This window comes from Protopterus annectens, chromosome 6.part1 (assembly GCF_019279795.1).
Source record: "Protopterus annectens isolate FY-2018-M chromosome 6.part1, PAN1.0, whole genome shotgun sequence".
NCBI lineage: Eukaryota > Metazoa > Chordata > Ceratodontiformes > Protopteridae > Protopterus > Protopterus annectens.
This window is the reverse complement of record NC_056738.1, coordinates 170,828,657-170,834,656: the sequence shown is the minus strand read 5'-3', so window position 1 is coordinate 170,834,656 and position 6,000 is coordinate 170,828,657. Positions and strand designations below refer to the sequence as shown.

The window sequence follows — 6,000 nt, the reverse complement described above, 5'->3', positions numbered from 1 at the left end:
TCAATTTATGCTGGTAACTGTGCATTAATGATACCCTTAACTCTTTGGTACATCCTAGGCAGTTCCGGGATATAATGCCGACAAGGGTGCTTTTATTGCAGGCATAGATAGTCCTGCCATCTGGTGAGCGAGCAAAACAGTTTACTCTAGTGCAGGTAGGTGGTGTCCTCCGGTGAGCATACCCCGTAACTGTCCAGATTTTTGTCACATACGTTTGGTCTGTTTCCAATAACATTTGTCATTTTCTAGCAAATTATTGAAACACAGACAATAATCAGAGAATGTATGCTAACACAAATCCTATTATTGTAGCAACTTTCTGAGTTTATATGAACAATATTTTAACTTGTTCCTATTTTCCAGCCTTTGCGCCCCCCCCCCATTATTTCAGGCTTTGTCGAGATTTCTTGCGCTAAGAGGTTGAGCAGTTTCACGCCCCCCCCCCCCGCCCCCCCCAGACAGTTTGCAGAATCGCCAGTTCGACTACGGCTTGACTTGTTTGGAATCTGAGATGTGGGTGGAAACCGGAGCACCAGCCAAGCCCGCTGGGGGAGTAAATGCTGACTTCACAAAAGAAGCACCCCACATACCTCTCAACCTCTTAGCACGAGAAATATGGACAAAACTAAAAATAATGGGGGGGGGGGGGTCAAAGACTCAAACATTGGGATACATTTTAAATATTGGTATTCTAACCTTAAAAAGTAACTCGGATAAAACATTTTGTGTTACCGTGGGCGCTGCACAGGCAGGCAAACTAGACTGCCATGTAGGGCACTGCTCTAGCACGGGCGCTTTTCAGTAATCTGGATGGTGTAGGTGGGCCAGGATGGAGGGGGGGGGCACAGGGTGGTGATGGGGAGGGCTGTGGAGACCTTTTGCCTAGAGCACCAGTTGACCAAAAGCCGGTCTCTGGCGGATATGAAGTCTGAAACTCAAATGTCTGTAATTATTTAGTGAATTCAATTTTCACTCATTTGCCAGACAACCACAAATTTTATAAGGAGCAGAACAAAAATATGAAGGGAAAATCTGGACAGTTGAGAGGTATGGCTCAGCTACGTCCAGAACTCCAGTACGAGGCCCTCACTTGTCCCAGATTTTGCCTCATATGTTTGCCTTGTCCCTCATAAACGTTGCGATTTCCTGTTAAAACAGTAAGGGTTAGTCAGTCAATAATGTCAGACTTTAAAATTTCGTACTTTCCGCTCAGAACGTGCATATTAATGCAAAACCTGTTCTTCGTTGCCCTTTTAAGTGAATTAGAGTAATAGTACACTTTGTTCCTGATTCTAGGGCCTTTGTTTCTCTTTATATTTGTCTTTGCCTTGATTGTGTTGAGCAAAGATGTTGAGAGCTTGACAGCTCCAAGTCCCCCGCGATTCTAAACTGGTTATAACGGGTGGTCAGATAGTGGATGCACACTAGACCAGCAGCAGTCTATTTCTGTGTATTAATAGCTGTTTTACTATCTATCTAGATACACACAGGCATGAGCGTTCATATAGACATATAGATAGTAATATAGGAAAAACGATACCAGTGCGACAGGTGTTTGGATAGTGATCATGCGTGCGTTTATGTATCAGCACAGGAGAAAAAAATATAGCGGTGTAACAAGTACTGTGAAATCATCGAAGACAGTACATGGTTTACCAGCAAAAATCAAATATCAAGTCATAATGGATGATATGTTTTAAAATGATTCGCTGTATCTGTTCTGTACTGTTTACTTAAAACATTAACAGCAAGAGATTATCCAGTTTGATTATCTGCTGGGGTGCCTTCTGTGAGGGGTCTGCATGTCCTCCCTGTGTCCCCGCAGGTTTTGTGTGGGTGTCCCTGTTTTTTGTCACATTCCAAGGACATGCAATAGCTGGAATGGGTACTCTAAACTGGCCTTAGGTGTGAGTACATGTGTGCGTGTCTGGTGGAAGCACAACTGGGGTAAGGTTAACCACCAGGGGTGTGAACATTGGCTCTAGATAATTGTCATTGGTGAGGTGACACCACCCCCATGTGCAGAAATGGGAAAAGGGGTGTGGGTGGGGGGATGTGTGGACGAGTCTGTCCAAATTTGGATTTTATTTAGTCTGACCGACGATGTTTTTTTATAACAAATTACTACTCCCTCTGTGTGTGTGTTGAGAGGGGTACTAGCCGTAGTCTACTCTTCATTTTTCTGGAACAATATAGTGTAGTACAGTAGTCATCAAGAGAAAAGGTGAATGAGGGATAAAGCGGTAGTCCAACTTTACGCACGTTCAGATGCACACTGAGTCAATGTTGCAAGGTGGCAGAATAAAGAAAGCGGTCAGAATACAGCACCTTCTGTTTACATAGAATTTTGAACAGGTTTTTCATCTCTTGTATCCTTTTAGAAAACGACACGTATTTCAACTTCTTACAGAGTACGTGGACTGCATTTGTAGAGCTGAGCGATTTAAGTAATTTATGCAAATAAAGTTGCACGGCATTTTGTCACCCCAAAACACGAGGGATTAAAAGTTATTTATCTACTGAATCAAACTGTTGTTATTATTATGCAAGCACCTGTAATATCTAACTTGGCTTAGTGCAGTCTTTTTCACTATTACATTTGTTAAAGTATTAATATACACCACACCTGGTGTGTGTGTCAGATAGCATTAAATTGTTTGTGGTGTAGTTCACTAGAAGATATGGGCAAGAAAATGTATGAGAAGGAACAGCATTCTTGTTTCTTCCTCAACGCCACTATACATTATTCTACATTTATACTTCCTGAATCATCCTGACCGGCCATCCTTTGGTTAGTACCATGGGGTGACTGTATGCTTGATTCACATTTTGCTGCGGTTTTACTTTAAACTGTGTTTATGCGGGGGGACTGCACATAAAATTGCCACATGCCTCTCAACTTATTTGTTTAAGAATTGCTGGACAAAGCCAAAAATAAAGGGTGCGTGTGTTTCTGGGTGGGTGGAAGGAGCAAAGGCCCCCAAAGCAGGTACAGATTGTAAAATATTCCTCTAATTCATCCAAAAGCATAGCTCTAATCAAATCAGAGACTGATCTCAACAGACTCTGGGACACATTCTGAAATAATCATGGGCAATCAGTGACACTTAAAACATTGCTACTATTAATTTGAGGCATTGGCAGAGTATGTGAATATGAATTAATATACATTTTCTGAAGTAAAATAAATCTATAACTCCAATTATTGTCATAATTTATTAAGTGTAATTCACCTTTTCTCCAAAAGTCACCGGTTCTAGGAGGGATTAAAAGGGACAGAGCTAAAATCTGAGTCGAAATCAGGGACTTAACTAAAATAGGAGATAGCTGAGAAGTATGCCTAGAAGGTTTATTGGACTAAGCATATATTTTTGGAGGAATAAGAACTATAATGGAACGCTTATGGCTGGCATTACTGAGTGACTGGAACCCTCAGTGACTTACAAACCAATCAAAAAAATCTTATGAGGGGACAAGGCAAACGTGTGAGGCAAAATCAGGGCATGATGCAAAACCACCAACATCTGGGAGAGACTCTGCAGCAGGCAGCATGCATAATTGTTTAGTATAACAGTTATTTGTGTTTTTCCCATTTTTACATTATGCTCCTTATAGCTTACTTATGACTCGTCATTGCTTTTAAAAGCATGGGTCTTGAGGAATGCGGATTTCCTGATTTTGAGTGTTGTATGCACATTGACTAACTGGGCTAGGTGCTTAAGACGTCATTCAGTTGTCATACCTGTAGAACTAGTGCTACACCTAGTTCTAGGCGTGTGTGTGTGTGTGTGTGCGTGTGTGTGTGTTTACAAAGTTGTAGAAAGCCACGCAGGCGCTTAACTTTGATTCACCATTCCAGTTTTCTTGCACGAGGTGTACTGTACCGCATCACTGCCCTTCCCTAACAAGTCCAGCAACACGGAACCTGACTGAGCATTCCACGTTTTGCCTAGTCAAGCTGCAGGTAGTAACGTCTGCCATCCAGTTTGGAGAAGCCACGATCTTTTAGAAACAGCTATGAATGACTGGAGCTACTCCGATCGTTAACAGATGAACTTTGAGGTATCAGTTGCTATACAGTCACAGTCTGAAAAAGTGATAACCTGCTCATTTCCTAGGATGGGATGTTGTGCTCTTGTTCTGCTTCTCATATTGTTTCAGATTATATTCATATTTGTAAAGTCACATATCTTGATATAGTGTAAGACATTTTTCATGTGAATTAATGGGACTGATGGTCTGTCTTGAAGGTGTTCTGGCTTTAGTGCATTTTAATAATCAGAGGGGATCTTAATATGCTTATTCATTAATTCTAGACAAAGGAAAACAGTCAAGGTGTGTGTGTGTGTGTGTGTGGGGGGGGGGATTAATATATTTTATGTGGAAGAGCTTGCTTTTGATCTTATACTTGAATTATTTATTTAATTATTTATTTTTTGCTTCAAAGCATTGTTTATTTTCAGAAAAAAAGAGGAGGGGATAGGATATAACATTTTCTGTGGAAGAACATCTTTATAAATGTAATGCATGCTATACAGTTTCTTTAAAAAATGTGCAATTTGGCCATAGAAAAGTGCACTTCAAAAGATGCAGACTAATCTTTTAAAGCAAAATCTGGCATGTATGTAGAAACAGGGAATAGCTGAAGTACATTACATCAGGTAGTTCCTGCACCTGACTGTTACACTTATGACATTTTTCTTGGGACTTGCCAATATTGCCTTGTGTTATTTATTTATTTTTTAACATGCTGCAGCAATATTGTTTTCAGTATTACAGAGAGACCTTAAACCTGCATTCCTATCAAAAGGCAAGTCATCCAAGAACATTGCTCAATTCCCTTTATTTCATTATGTTTTGTGAAAGTAGTAACTAAGACGTTTATTTAGTGAGATGGCTGTTCTATTAACTGTAACTGTTTAAGGATGAAAATTATGTTTGTAAGCTTACAGTACAGTAGCATTGAAGTCATTTTATATCATAGCAGCAATTCCATTATTTTCAAACAGCTTGGGATGCTGCTATATGGTTGATTTCCTACACCCATGTAAGTTTACAGTTACTTTTTGTTAAACTTAGAATTGTATAAAAATAAGGCATACCTCTCAGCTTCCAAACATTAAAAATTGTAGTACAGGCTCAGAAAGAGGAACAGTTTCTCATTATACTTCAGAACAGAAGATCATACACACACACACACACACACACACACACACACACACACACACACACACACACACACACATGTATTTGAGTCTATACATGTGTGCAGATGTATACAAAATGTATGATTAGCTATACTCTAATAATCCTCTGTCTTCATGTCTTTTGGTGTGTTGTGTGAATCAAGGAGAGCTCTAGTTTTCTTCCTGAGGTTTCTAGTTGTCACCAAAACTCAGTTATAAAATAAAAACAAGACATCTACAGTGTAATTTATTTCATTTGATGCCTAAGCTGAATGCCTTCCTTGGAAGATCAAAGAAAATGGCACACAGCAGAACATCTTAAATAAGACCAAAAGTAAAACCAATACAGCTAGGTAAGTAACTAAAAGCCATCCAATCCCATTCTTGATTGAGACCAGTGGGAGTCAGAAGTTCAAAATATATAGACTCCTCTTATAGCACAGTAACTATTTCAAGGTACTACCTCACCTTGCATTTCAATTAACTTTTTCTAAAATTGAATTTCTTAGAATGAAAGAGCTGCCACCATGTTTTGTTTTCAGAAAAAATGTGTGGCAGCAGAATTGTTCTTAACATATCTCATAAGTTCCTGCCACCTAATCTTAAGTTTTCTCTTTGTCTCACCAATACAAACCTTCATAAATTAAACAATCACACTGTGGCTATTAATTAATACCCCTAAACCAAAAAGAATCATTTTAATGAAAATAACATACTGCTTTTGTTTTGGATATTTTAAAGTAAGTAGTAAAAATAGACATGGGTGAAAATGCCACCAGTTAGAAAACAAGCAGACACTATATTAGGTAGAGGC

General features: G+C 39.3%; 1 protein-coding gene across 1 annotated transcript in view; it reads left to right on the top strand.

Annotated features, from left to right (window-relative positions):
* Positions 1 to 3,846: 3,846 nt before the first annotated feature.
* Positions 3,847 to 6,000, top strand: part of GALNT3 (polypeptide N-acetylgalactosaminyltransferase 3) — a 514,825-nt gene continuing 512,671 nt past the window's right edge. The window contains exon 1 of the mRNA XM_044075606.1: positions 3,847 to 4,062. The gene's annotated coding sequence lies outside the window, so the exon portion shown is untranslated. The remainder of the gene's footprint in view (positions 4,063 to 6,000) is intronic.